Below are 14,417 nucleotides of genomic sequence, written 5' to 3'. Positions count from 1 at the left end.
TGGCTGGAGAACCTAGACAGAACCTGGCTGGAGAACCTAGCGAGGGAACATGGCTACAGAACCTGGCTGGAGAACCTGGAGAACCTAGCAAGAGAACATGGATACAGAACCTGGCTGGAGATCCGAAACAGAACCTCTCTGGAGATCCAGACCAGAACTTGGCTGGAGATCCTGGCTGGAGATCCTGGCGAGGCTTCTGATCAACTGAACACTGTCTCCGTGTCCTTCCCTCTTCGCCGACTCAGTCTATGCCTTTGGGAACCCCTGGACCTGCTGGGGTTGGACCCCAGCATCTGGCGCCCGAACAGGGACCCCTAGGTAAGCGCCCCACACTTGGGACGAATAGGACTCCACCGTAGGAAGAGGGTGGATAGTCTTTTCCGACTCCGTCCATACCTTTAGGAACCCCTGGACCTGCTGGGGTTGGACCCCAGCATGTACTGTCTTCCATAGTGACTGCACCAGTCTGCATTCCCACCAGCAGTGCACAAGTGTTCCTTTTTCTCCACATCCTCTCCAGCACTTGTCCTTTGTTGATTTGTTGATGATAGCCAGTCTGACAGGTGTGAGATGGTACCTCATTGTTGTTTTGATTTGCATCTCTCGGATGATTAGTGACTTTGAGCATGTTTTCATATGTCTCTTGGCTTTCTGAATGTCCTCTTTTGAAAGGTGTCTATTTAGATCCTTTGCCCATTTTTTGATTGGATTGTTTATCTTCCTTTTGTTAAGTTGTATGAGTTCCCTATAAATTTTGGAGATTAGGCCCTTATCAGATATGTCATTGGCAAATATGTTTTCCCATGCAGTGGGTTTTCTTGTTGTTTTGTTGATGGTTTCTTTTGCTGTGCAGAAGCTTTTTATTTTGATGTAGTCCCATTTGTTTATTTTCTCTTTAGTTTCCAATGCCGTAGGAGCTGTATAGGTGAAGAAATTGCTTCGGCATATGTCTGAGATTTTGTTGCCTTTGGATTCTTCTACTATTTGTATGGTTTCCCGTTATATATTTAAGCCCTTTATCCATTTTGAGTTTATTTTTGTGTATGGTATAAGTTGGTGGTCTAGTTCCATTTTCTTGCATGTATCTGTCCAATTTTTCCAACACCATTTATTGAAGAGACTATCTTGACTCCATTGTATGTTCTTGCCTCCTTTGTCAAATATTAATTGAGCATATTGGTTGGGGCTGATTTCTGGGCTCTCTATTCTATTCCATTGATCTATATGTCTGTTCTTGTGCCAGTACCAGGCAGTTTTGAAAACAGTGGCTTTGTAATACAGCTTGATATCTGGTATTGAGGTCCCACCTACTTTGTTCTTTTTCAGGATCGCTGCAGCTATTCGGGGTCGTTTTTTATTCCAGATGAATTTTTGGAGAGTACGTTCTAGGTCTGTGAAATATGCCATTAGTATTTTAATGGGAAGTGCATTGAATTTATAGATTGCTTTGGGCAGTATGGACATTTTAATGATGTTGATTCTACCAATCCAAGAACATGGTATGTTCTTCCATCTCTTTATGTCTTCCTCTATCTCTTTTTTCAACGTCCTGTAGTTTTCTGAGAAGAGGTCTTTTACCTCTTTAGTTAAGTTTATTCTTAGGTAGCTTAATTTTTTTGGTGCGATGGTAAATGGGATTGCTTTTTTTGACTTGGATTTTTTAAAAATATATTTTTATTGATTTCAGAGAGGAAGGGAGAGGGAGAGATAGAAACATCAATGATGAGAGAGAATCATTGATTGGCTGCCTCCTGCACGCCTCACACTTGGAGATCGAGCCCACAACCTGGGCATGTGCTCTGACAGGGAATCAAATGGCAACCTCCTGGTTCACAGGTCGATGCTCAACCACTGAGCCGTGCAGGCTGGGCCTGACTGAGATTTTTATTTTTATTTTTATTTTTTAAAAAATATGTTTTTATTGATTTTAGAGAGAGAGGAAGGGAGAGGGATAGAGAGATAGAAACATCAATTGGATGCCTCCTGCATGCCCCTACTGGGGATGGAGCCTGAAACCGAATCAGTGACTTCTTGGCTCCTGGGTTGATTCTCAACCACTGAGCAACATTGGCCTGGCCTGACTGGGAATTGAACTTGCAAGTTTTTGGGGTACTGGGCAGGGCTCCAACAAACTGAGCCACCTGGCCAGGGTTAGCTGGCATTTTTTTTTCAGCCATAAAATATAAGGGCATTTTTTTGCCAGGTAACTCATAACTAAAGGATTACAACCATATTTTTTCAAGACTAGTGGTATTGAGAGCTTTAACTTATAGTGGGAATTTGCTATTTAGAAAAAAGCTCCATGCTTTGTTTCTCTGCAGGAAACTGGTGAAAATGAGAGAAAGACACTACTTCTCAGTTTTTTTTAGGTGATCTGAATGTATACTTGGAGATAGAAGGATTTTCAAAACTGAATTATAGTGCTCAGTTCCATATGACACATTTTGTATTTTAAAGAAGCCAGGAAATATTTTCCTTCTTCCCAAGGAGTCTGTTCTCACTCCTAAGAGGCATCACAGAGCTGTTGAATGAACCTTGGGTTAGAATTCCAAAGATACATGTTCCCAACATAACTCTGCCATGAAACTAGCTATGTGACACTGGGAAGGAAGTGGAGAGGGCATCACAGCCTCAGCTTGTTTTTCTTTGGTTGATGTGTAAGATGAGCAGGAAGTTGGTCTATATGTGACCTCTGAGGGTGTCTCCTTAAATTGAAATGCAATTTTCAGAGCTATGCTGGTGAATTTTTCATGACCACAGTTTTCCTCCTTAAATCCCATGCTTTTGACTATTCATGTTTTTTTTCTACCAGAATGGCCTGTGTTTATTTCTAATGCATTCCTGGGCACTGGATTTAGTGTAATTTCCCACCTTCCATGGCTCTTCCAACCTTGGCAACTGCCACGTGTTGCAATTAGCAGAAGTCAAATACCTATCAAGCACCGAGACTTCCCCAAGCTTCCATTCAGTTCTGCTCAAACAGTGTGCTTCAGTGCCTTGGCAGGCTAGATTTTAGAACTAACCTAGATTTCAGAATTTAGAACACATGGCTTTAGAAGATAAAAACACTTTCTAATTTAACATTAAATTGTATATATTTTTATATATTTTTAATGAAGGTGTCATTTAGCTGTGAAAGCTTTAGGCAAGAGCAATTGGTTTATTGGTGAGGCTGTGGGAGTGCTAAAGAAGGACAAAAAAGAAGAAAACTCAGAGCTAGGACTCTGAAATCACTAATTCATAAAAATAATTGTAATTGTGGAAACTTCAAATTTGAGCAAACATGATATTGTTTATCTCCTATTCAATTTAAGGTCAGACTAAATTTTCTATGTGAGAGTATTTGATTACCTGCATCAATAGTAGGTGTGGTATAGTAAGAATGCTTTGTGTTGTCTGATGCTGTTTTGGAAAACCATGAGGATAAAAATGACTTCCTAAAATATTTTCCTGCTCTACTGAGGTTCATCTAAATTATTCCAGATATTCCTGCTTTCTTCCCAACCCTACAGGTCCTCAGGGAGGAATTCTACACTTTCGCTTATTACAGAGACAATTTCTCCTTTGTTGGGAAGTTCCTGATGAATTTAATATCTCCTGCTTCTGTTTAATACTACTTCTTGTTCAGTTTTGAGTGGGCGTACAGAAATGAAGGGAAAGTTCACAATCCTTTTAGTAGAATCCCACACACAGTAAAGCAATTTTGGAAAAATGAAGACTTTTATGGCAACTTATGAAGTTTGTGCTTAGAGAAAGAGCAATTAAAAGAAAAAGAGAAAATGGGGAAAAATAGAAGACAATTTTAGAATTAATGACTGAATTATCATTGAACACTTTAGGAAAGGAATATAACTTCTAGGAATTTGTCTAAGGGGTATGGGCTTAGGATATGCACCTACAAGGGTATTGGCAAGACACATGGGGAATATGAAATAGTTGGAATATGATAGAGAAAACTAGTCGAGTGATATTTCGGGAGAAATAGTGCACTGGGAGGAAATGCATATGCTTCAGATAGTTGGTTGGAGCATCTTCTTGTATACTGAAAGGTGGCTGGTTCGATCCCTGGTTGGGGTGCATGCAGGAGGCAACTGATCTCTGTCTTCTCCTTCCTTTCTCTAAAATCAGTCTTTTAAAAAAAAAGGTAAAAAAAAATCCATGGCAGGATGGGAAAGGCCAGGAGTTTGGCAGGAGTGCTGCATGTGGACTTGCTGAACAAAATTCTTTCATGTCAAGTTGTATTACGTTTCTGTCATCTTAAAGGAATTTGGATATGGCTGTGATGAATGTCACATTCTCTTTACTAAAACCATACAATGAAAACCACACAATGTAAAGGGATCTGGAGTAATTATTTTTTGAATCATTAATTTCTCCATAATTAGAACCTCCCCCTTCCACATGTTGTAAGCCAATTATGTATTACACAGTGGGTAATGGCTAAGTTAACAGTGGAAAAATTGGCAGAACTACAAGGCTTTTCTTATCTTTTCTTTTTACTATAGCCAACTATTCATTTACAAGGTAGGTTTAGATGTATGGTGCAATCCTCTTGGGACAACTCATGTTATATGAATAATACTTCCCACATTTTTTCATTTATCCTTTATTCATTTTAATAAGTGTTTACTTAATGTCTAATATGTTTTAGGCTGTTCTTTAGCCAGAAATAATTCTTAAATGCCCTTGACTGATATTTGCAAACTATCAATTATTTGAAACATTTCTTTAAAAGTCCTAATACGAACCATCTTGAATCTTCATGACATAAAACATTTATTCATATGTCAGTCCATTGTTAAATTAGTCATTTGGTAAATATTTACTGAGTATATTTTCCATGCCAGAAACTGGTTTGGTGGTAGAAACCCAACAAGGAACAGAACAGAGAAGATTCTGGCACTCATGGTGGTTGTTGTGTTCACATAAAGGATTGAGGCTTAAACCAGAGACAAGGTAAAAAGGGTTGGTTTGATATATGTGTATGAAGGGGAAAGAAAAAGATGATGCAGATGAGTTATAGTGACAATTTTGATTTTTGTTAGTCCATATACTTGTAATTCAATGACTCATCTCAATGAAACTGTGCCCAGGTAGAATTGACTATACTCTGTAGCACAGCTCGGACTCTTAGAGTGGAATATTTGTTTTAAAAATATACAAGATTAGGTCTCTTGACTAGCAATAGGTTTATGTTTCTTAGTCTCCTTATGGAAAGATAGTAAGTCAGCTGATGATCCATTCTGTGTGTCTCTTTCCAAGTTAGTGTTGTCTCCCATAATTTTGAGACATTTAACATTAGACATCTAATATGTAATTGTAATATGTCTTAGGTATAGCAACTTTTAATGTCTTCTGGCCAAGAATTAGAAGAATATTCGAGCTCTGAGGGTAAAACTGTCCAGAGCTTATCATGCAAACATTTTAATGAACTGCAGATCATACTTAATGAGTGACAAGATCATGGGGTTGATCACCAGATATGTTTTCAAATCTCTCCCCTTATTAGTGGCACATTCTTAGACAGCCTCAGTTACTGTATTGGGAATGAGAATAATTATATCTAATTTTCAAGGTTCTTATGAGAGATAAATGAGAATAACCATGTGAAACAACTAATCCAGGCTGTTCACCTTTCATCATTGAGCTATAATGAATTTACAAAGACATAACAAAAAGGTTATTTACTTCATTAAAGGAGGAATTGCTATCCTCATGCAGAATGAGCCAAAACATGTCTGTCTTTTTTGGGGGGTAAGGGTGGGGGAAGGATAAGGTTAAATGTTTGCACTTAAATTTAGTGAAAAGTGTAGTGAAAAATCAGTTTGTTAAAAATGCAATTCCCCTGAGAATAGGTGAGACCATAATTTACTGACTTCCTCAGGCAAATAATATACTGCTGTGCAACGCTAAGGCTCAAAGTGAATATAATTATTAATTTGTGACATCCTCATAATAAAGACTATTGCTTATAATTTATTTTTGAGTGTGTAAGATTAACCTGTAACCTAGGAGAGTTTATATTAGTTAACTGATGCAGAGCATGTATTTATGTTTGACTCAGTGCATAAAGATACATAAATCACTTTCATTTTGTTCTAAGGCAGGATGAAAAGGGCCACACAGAGAGGATTAAGGTGAAGGATGAAAAAAAATCCTTCAACATCCTGGCTGCTCCTTCTCTCGCCGGTTAGATCCATTTCTCTTTAAACATTTGGAAGAGGATAGAAGTTGTCATCACTCACCTATTGTAGGCGAGCAGCCTTGCATTAGCATCTAGGTAGGTTTGGAGAAAACAAAGAAGTCTTCCTTCAGAAATAAACCTATAGTATTGCTTCTGCCTGGCTCTACCTCGGCTTCTTAAAACTTTATTGGAAAAGTGAACACTTTATTGGACTGGCAATGCCAATGTCCGGTGCACATCCAACATCTGGTTTTCAGCTAACCACACTGTAAATCAGACAGAAGATAAAGCTCACTTAAGAGTCCAGTAAAAAGTTTATTTAGTTTTTAATGGGCCAAGAAGAATGCCAAGGAAATCTCCGCATTCTGCCATGATGCTTAATGGGTCAAAATTTCAAATTGGATGTTTTTCTTTGCATTGCTTGAAACAACTAAATAGATATGTACATTTCATTTACAAACAATGGGTCATTAGCCTTCTGGAGTCTTCGTTTCCCAACCCAGGCACCAGAACTTTGTGATTAAAGTACAATTAGAGAACTCTCTGCTTTTTTTCATTGTTAAGATATGTGGGCTGCTTGCAAGATACAGTTGTGCATGACCAGGAAAATACCAGAATTACACTAGCACAGTGGGAAATTAACAATGCAGGAGATAATCATGCTTGGTTACAGATAATGCATTCAGTGCTTAAAATAGCAGTTTGCCATCCATGTGTCATATCACACCAGATGGTTGAAAGAGCACAGGACGTGTTTTGTTATATTAGAAGGATACATATAAAAATCTGTTAATAGCAGTGCAACAAAAATGGGAAAAAATCTATAATTTATGATAAGTGGATGTTTGTCACATTGTTTTAATTTATATCAAGCCTGAAGCTATTTTTATGTATTTAGTAAGTAAAAATATTCTGTTCCATGAAATAGCAAAATTATGATATTAAGCTTTTCCAGAATATTTGATAGAGCTCTTCTTTTGAGTGTAGGGCCCAGCTTGAACAGGTTAACTGAGCCTTCTGGGACAAATTTCAGCTTCAGTTAAGTTATTATTTCATTTTTAATTCAGAAGAACAGTAATTGTCACTCTAGGGAGAGAGTACACGACTGTAGCTGGAGGTAGAAATCATTGTTTACTTCTTATATTAAGACTATGCCCACCCAAAGGTTTAGATGTCCTGCCCACTGTGAGCTTATAAAAATATCAATTAAGCTTTTTAACCTTCAGTGTGTTAAAATAACGTCTGAGTGAAAATATATGATTCTGAAAACATAGCATTCCTATTTTGGCTCTCTACATCAAGCTATGGATAACAGGACCATTTGTGGGGTGGCAGTTGAAACCAAAGTTCTTTATTCCATGTCCTAGGAAAGTGATGTTTGCAGGACTTTTGGCAATACCTGGAGGCTTTTTTGTTGGAATGGGAGGGGTGGGGATGCTAACTGGCATCTAACAAATAGAGCTCAGACATACTTCTAAGCATCCTACAGTGCCCAGATAGCCTCTCTCAGCAAAGGATTATCAGTTGGTCCTTGCGATGATTAGTTGTCTAGTTTGCCTAGGTTATAGAAGCCAATTATTTAATCAAAAACTATTTCTATATGTTGCTATGAAGGTATTTTGTAGATGTAGTTAGCACCTACAATCAGTTGACTTTAAGTAAAGCAGATACTCTCCGTCATGTGGGTGGGCGTCATCTGATCTACTAAAGGCCTTAGGTTTCCTAGAGTGGGAAACCAGTGAGATTATATATATATATATTACACATGCATATATACGTATATAAAAAATATATATATATTTTTTAAAAAATATATATATATATATATAAAACATATATATATATATATATATAAAACAATGTGATCCTTAAAAAAGATGGGGGTTGGGGTGCCAACCACCTGCACAGCCAGAAAACTGAGTATGACTTAAATTGGCCCTCAATATATGCAAAATCCCAACCATGGATTGAAAATATATGTGGCCCTTGAAGAACGAGTGTTTGTAATGTGTGGGTACACTTATATGTAGATTTCCTTCATGGTTCAAACCCACATTGTTCAAAGGTCAACTGTATATAACTCCTGTTGGTTCTTTTTCTCTGGTGGACCCTGTTATGGACTGAATGTCTCTCTCCAAAGTTCCTATGTTGAAGCCTACATTCCCAAGTGAATAGTATTTGAAGGTAGGGCCTTTGGGAATTTTGGGAGGCCATTAGGTCATAATGGTGGAATCCTCATGAATGAGATTAGTACCCTTGTAAGAAGAGGTGGACAGATGATCTCTCTCTGCTATGTGAGGACACAGCGAGAAGGTGGCAGCCCATGCAAGCCAGGAAGTAGGCCTTGACCCAAGATGAATCTGCCAACACCTTGATCTTGGACTTGCAGTCTCCTCCAGAACTGTGAGCAACAAATATTTGTTGTTTAAACGACCCAGTCTATGGTACTTGGCTATAGTAGCCCAAACTAAGCCAGTCCCTGATGGATACAGCCCCAAATGCCAATAGTGACAAGGTTGAGAACCCATGTCTAGGGACAAAAGTATACTGTCAGCCTGCAAGAAGGTTGCACAGAGCCTTGGTAAGCTTTTGCACCCCTGCAGCAGCCACATACCCTAAGGATTCCCAGAGTCTTCTGTGAACTGCACAGGGACTGTCATTTTTCCTATTTATTGCAACTGTCTTCTAAGCTGTGCTTATAGATCTAGGAACCTCCTGGGATCTGGTTGTCCATGTCGAGGCCCTTGACTCATTGCCCCAGGGAGGACACAGATATTGTTCCTTCCCCCCGTTGTAAGCATGATATCTCATGAAATGATAATTCAGCAAGTAGAAGGAGCTCAAGTCAAAGCCACCCCCCACCCTGTTTTCATCTTCTCTGTAGGAATCCCATGCCACAGGTTAAAATGGCCCTCAGAAATAGACTAATGTGGCTTCTACATTTTTCCTTATGAGTCATTCCAGAGTTAAGGGGATATAGCTCTTCATCCTTAAAGTATGGCCTTTAGCATCCTCCAGTGAATTTTGTAAAGAATAACCCATACTACACACACACACAAATGTTGTTTACCACACCATTTGAAAATAGGAGTACTTTACCTTTAAGTCATGAACTGTCAATTGATGGCTTAGGATGCAACCTTAGAAAAGCTAAGAAACTAGTGGGATGATTTTTATACCTTTGAGCTTTTCCTTGAGTAGTGATTGAAAAGAGGAACCGACCCTGCTCAGATGAGAGTGAATGAATGCTGCTTTGTTTACTGATTCTCCCAAGTGTCCTCCATTGTCCAGGAGGAATCTGAGAGGGGGAGGGTGGGGAGAAGAGGATCAAACATTTGTAGTGTTTCTTTCATGGCAACCCACGTTCCCCTCCGTGTTTCTGCCAGAGGCGCAGTCCTGACAGCTGCCTGTCCCGGTGCACACGAGCCTATGGGGATCAAAGCCCTGCCGTCAAAGGGTCTTCTTGAGGGTTAAAGGCAATTGGCCTTTTATAGCTCGGTGGCCCCCTTGGAAACAGAAATGTAGTTTTCCCTCAGGCTACCCTGGCTGCCAAAGTGAGTGGAAAGCATTGAACCTGACAGCCATGGGTGTGGCCTGGGGCCTGGGACCAGGGTCTTGCTGGAACCTGCCTTGGCCAGCAAGACAAGGGCGCTCCTCAGGCAGGGCCTGGCCAGGGAGCTTGTCCAGCCACTGGCTGGCTTTCCACAAGCCATTGCATCCTCCGTGAAAAGCTTTTTTTTTTTTTTATGTTTTTCCCCTTCCCTGGGTGTCATCCAATTATCACTCCCACACACTTTTTGCAGCTGTACTACATGGATGACAAACATTTTTGCTTTATTGTTCTGCGAGGACTACAACCATGAAAACCACCCGATAATTTATCAAGAGTTTTGAATACAAAATATGCAGCGAGGACCCTAGTGACTCTGGAGGTGACAGGCAGCAGCACTGGCGCCTGTGTTCTTTAGGTGTGAACAGCGGGAGCTCAGCCACAGCTTCTGGGTATTTGGTGAGAGAGCAAAAATAAAGTTTTAAGTTATTTTTATTTTTTTAATGCTGTTCCAAATAGACTTTATGCAAGTAACAGGTAGGTGAAAATTATTCACCGCGCTTGGAGCCTGACAAATGCAGAGGGCAAAGAGCCAGGGCAGGAGCAGGAAGTAGATGCACCATTTCTAGGGTGACTAACCCTCCAGTGCACTCAGGGCTGAGGGGTTTTCTGGGACCTTGTGCTAAAAATGGGACAGTGTCTGCTTAACCAGAACAGCTGGTCACCCTATAGCCATTTCCCTCAGTTGAGGTAGGTGAGGCTTATATCCTGGTTTGGATCAGATCAAAGACACTTTCTAAACAAGGTGGCTTTAGGATAAGGAGATTTTGCAGAATGCCTCATGGGATCCTCGGGACATCACTAATAAATTGTAAAATCTCAATCACTGAAACAGCTTGCTTATAAGTGCAGAATGTCTGCATCACATAGCTGAATATTTTCATAGGACCGTGAAAAATTCACAGATGAAAAACTGCGCCCTTTGAGTTCTGGGAGACAGGGAACAATCATTTGCAAGAGCTGTAAGCGTGTGTTAATTGGCAGTGGTGTTTGCATTAGGTTCCCATTCTTTGAGTCCTGTAGAAAAAACACAACAGGCAAGCACAGAGCGACAAGTGCAGTCGGAGGAGGGAAGCGGTCAGAACATATTGTTTTGCTTTGAAAAGATAAATCATCAACATTCATGGGAAAGGAGCAGAGGGTCAGCGGGAGGGTAATCTAGTTAAAGGTGGAATAATATTAGCCTGACTGCCCAGCTATGCATCCCTTTTGGAAATAGAACATGACACAGCTGTTCCAAGGCCCAAGCAGGAGATTAATAAGGCAGAAATCACAATAGCATGTGTGCATTGCTATACAGTTTGCGAAGTCCTTTCACCTACTTAATTCTCATTGGTCCTCACAAAATATCCTGAGAAGTGGGTAGTACAAAAATAGTAACTTGCTCAGAGAAGTGGGGACACCAACTGGGCAAGGGTAGATGACCTATATAAGATCACACAGTCAATTAAATAAGAGAACCAGAACTGAGTCCCTGAACCTCCAGGCTCTACTACACCAAGGAGTTGGCTGGACTTTTTAAAGGTTGTACGGTGAATACAAAGCCATGGGAAATCCATAGGATTTGGGCCTTGACATATAGCTTTATCTTTCCAAGTTAAGGTGCAAGAATAAGAAAAGGAGCAGTTTCCCATGGAGAAAGAACCATAGCTTAAAATTGAAGGCAAGCTCTGCCAATAACTCAGTTGTTGACCTGGAACAATAATTCAATCTCTGTAAACCTCAATTTCTTTGTTTGAAAAATATGCATAATGGTAACTTCTGGAAAAGCTGTTGTGAAGATTAAATAAGATAAAATGGGTGAAATGCCAAATTCAGCATGCAAAATATGGTTAACTATTCCTATTCCTACTATGATTACTAATGATAATATGACAAATTCGTGTGGACAAGTTAGTTGAAAATGACTGCCATGGTAACAAGAGAAGCCCTGGATAACCTACTGTAGATTCTGGCTTTTTTGGCACTTATCCCATTAACACGCAGCATTCCTGTCCAGCCTAAGCAATTGCCTCTAAGAAGAAAGAATACAACTTTCTTGTGTGGCCTCTAATGTACCCTATAAGGAAGCAACAGAGACTTTGAAGGTGAAAAGTCAACACAGCAGGACAAATAGGTGAAAGTGACAAGTAATAGTGACACTAATACTCTTGAAAGTCATTGTGACATTCAGATGAGCCCTGTAATGAAAACGGTTGTGTCAGACGAGACACAGAGTTAGAAGTTAGCCACAGGATAAAATTAAATTCAAAGTCACTCATCAGCTATGAAAAATGTTACCTGTCTATTTTACTCTGTGTTGAATTTGAATGTAGGTGGCAATAGCCTCACTTTGGTCCCTTCATGAAGCATCTATTTTAGATGAATTAACACTAAAGATCTCTTTGTGTGCTCTTAATTTTATTCAGCCTTGACACTACTCTAAGGAACAATCAAGATTACTTTTAAGAAAGTAGTCATCGGATATATTTATTTACCTTAGCTATCTTGTTTCCTTCAAAGGCATGTGAAATCCTAAAAACAGAAGGTGACTCAGAAGGTTAACTGGCTGGTCTAATTCACTGAAGAAAGATGGCTGACTCTACCCTTATGACTATTTCTCCGAATTTCTAAAGGGCTCATAATTAGTAAGGTGCTTTTTTTAAAAAAAGCAAATCTTAGGAAGGTCCACTGTCTAGTATTTTTTATTATGAAATCTATTTTTAAAATGCACACTTTGTTACCCAGTGAAAAAGAAAATTCACTGTTAATTAACTTGATTGGAGGTTGGAAATTCTTTCACAATGTGTACGCATATCAAGTCATCACATGGTATACTTTAAATATCTTACCACTTTACTTGTCAATGAGACTTCAATAAAGCTGAAACAAAAATAAATTAGAAAAATAATACCCAGACACAGAAATTAGTAACGTTTGAAATGTAAATGGTATAAACTCAGATTCTCATCCTTTCATTTCATTCCTCCTTTATTCCTTTGTAAAATGCTTTGCCCTCCTAGCCAGACAGCTTTTGTTCTTTTTGCAGACTCAGAGGCATGTGCTTCAGAACCACTTCTCTCACTGTGGCTCTGTCCTTACAATTTTATTCTTGGTTTTCATTGTTTTCTACTTTAACAATAAAATTGGACTTTCTATTCCATCTCTTTAAAATGTTAGTGACCCCATACTTTCTTTGATACATTTGCTAACTGATGTGCAGGCTGTCACATCTGATACATTAAAGACTCTCTGTCTATTGTAGCTGTTAAAAGTCAGGTGCTGGAGTCAAAGAGGTCTAGTAGGGACTCCAGGCTCCTAGGAGTTGGTGACCTTTCTCAAGTGACCCAATTGATCTCATCTGCATTGTGGTAGGTTGATTACATCAAGGACCCATTCTTTACGCCACCTTCTATCCACACCTGTGGAAAGGTAACCTTGCCATGTCTGTGTACCGCAACTCTAGACCTGACCGTGGGACTTTCTTTGAGCAATAGGATGCTAGCAGAAACTTGGAAAGGTACCTTTATGTCTCTACTTGCAATCTTCCCTCTGCCACAGCCACAGAGAGGGCATGCCTAAGGTAGTGTGCTGAAGGGTGGACGTGTGAACCCATCGGAGTTGCTCTATATCTATAGCTGAGGCAATCCTAGAACACCTGTCAGCTTGCCCATCACCAAATACATGGGACTAGATTACCTGCATTTGACTACATACACCTGAGCAGGTGCAGCTGAGGGGTGTGAGGCCCAGAACAAGTCAGCATAACTTTGCACCTTCCTATTTTCAACTTCCAACTTCTTAGGATTAAACCACAAATTGTAAACATAAAACGATCTTCATTGATCATACTTGGACCCTCTTTCTCCAGAGGTAGATGAACCTCTGGTAGGCGGGCTATTGTCAGTTTTAAGAACCAGGCCAGAGTTCAAATGCAGAAATACATTTAAAAAGACATTGCTGCACATGAGGTCAACAATGATAAAGCTCACCTATTTTCTTTCCAGGAACAGAAATATACTAATCACAGCACAGTATCTTTTGATAAAGAAATGTTTACATAAGTATGTGATTTAACACATTCGCTTTTCTGGTGTGTCCTAAAACTCTTTTTAATCATAAGATAGATGTGAGAGAGGGGTGAAGGATCAAGAAGTGGTGGAAGGAGAACCAAGATGGCGGCGATATAGGCAGACGTGTCCCAGGTCGTGTCCCGGAGCAAATGGAACGAGCAGCTGAAGCTAGTAACACTCACACCGAATTGGCGAAATTGCTCAGCTGGTGAGAGGGTTTACAGCCGGGAAGAGCAGAACTCCCCTGGTAAGGTAAAAAAAAACCAGGGATTTGGGCAGGAAAGTTTGCCAGACCTCTGAGCCCAGAGAGTCGGAGGAAGACCGCGTGGCAGACAGCCGCGTCCCTTGGGACAGGCACAGCCCCTGACGGGGGAAAGGAGAACCGCGGGATTCCTGGCGCCGCCAGGGAAATTGAGAGCTGGGTTCTGTGATCACAGAGGACTGAGCCTAAAGGGGGCAGCCTGAAGAGCTGACCTGACCATGCAGTCCCGGTAAGAGAAGAAGCTTACAGAAACCAAGCCTTCCCCGTTTCCGCGGCCGGCATTTGTTTGTTTGTTTTCACTGAATCCTG

At 40.1% G+C, this 14,417-nt stretch overlaps 1 long non-coding RNA gene across 2 annotated transcripts in view; it reads left to right on the top strand.

Annotated features, from left to right (window-relative positions):
* The window catches only part of LOC132226414 (uncharacterized), a 113,762-nt gene that overhangs the window by 70,611 nt on the left and 28,734 nt on the right, over positions 1 to 14,417 (top strand). Inside the window, exon 1 of one of the 2 annotated variants that reach the window (XR_009451046.1) lies at positions 4,846 to 4,956. The exons of the other annotated variant lie outside the window; for it this stretch is intronic. This is a non-coding gene — a long non-coding RNA (uncharacterized LOC132226414). Of the gene's footprint in view, positions 1 to 4,845; positions 4,957 to 14,417 lie in introns of those variants that run through there. 2 annotated transcript variants of the gene reach the window in all.

This window comes from Myotis daubentonii, chromosome 2 (genome assembly GCF_963259705.1).
Source record: "Myotis daubentonii chromosome 2, mMyoDau2.1, whole genome shotgun sequence".
Lineage (NCBI taxonomy): Eukaryota > Metazoa > Chordata > Mammalia > Chiroptera > Vespertilionidae > Myotis > Myotis daubentonii.
The sequence above is the reverse complement of the archived record's forward strand: the minus strand, read 5'-3'. Positions and strand labels throughout refer to the sequence as shown.